The sequence below is a fragment of the Penaeus monodon genome, chromosome 23, assembly GCF_015228065.2.
Source record: "Penaeus monodon isolate SGIC_2016 chromosome 23, NSTDA_Pmon_1, whole genome shotgun sequence".
NCBI lineage: Eukaryota > Metazoa > Arthropoda > Malacostraca > Decapoda > Penaeidae > Penaeus > Penaeus monodon.
This window is the reverse complement of record NC_051408.1, coordinates 20,551,774-20,552,008: the sequence shown is the minus strand read 5'-3', so window position 1 is coordinate 20,552,008 and position 235 is coordinate 20,551,774. Positions and strand designations below refer to the sequence as shown.

Here is a 235-nt window from a genome sequence, read left to right as displayed (position 1 = left end):
GGTCATTTCTTTCTGTGTATATTTCTGCTTTCCCATGTCGTAGGTTCGCCCGTGCGACAGTCCTTTCGTAGATCGGGATTTTAATCTTTTTGGTGGAGACAGAAATAGCGATATGCATTTGATGTCCTAATTGACGCAAAATTACAGTGAAAGTGTTAGACTCTCTTTGTGTTGCTTCTCTTTCTTTTTTTGTCTCTTTTTCTAGTTTCCATTTCTCCTTTTAGTAATTCCTCAC

The 235-nt window shown here is 38.3% G+C and overlaps 1 protein-coding gene across 1 annotated transcript in view; it reads left to right on the top strand.

Annotated features, from left to right (window-relative positions):
• The window catches only part of LOC119588173, a gene marked incomplete in the record, with an annotated part of 39,156 nt that overhangs the window by 7,000 nt on the left and 31,921 nt on the right, over window positions 1-235 (top strand).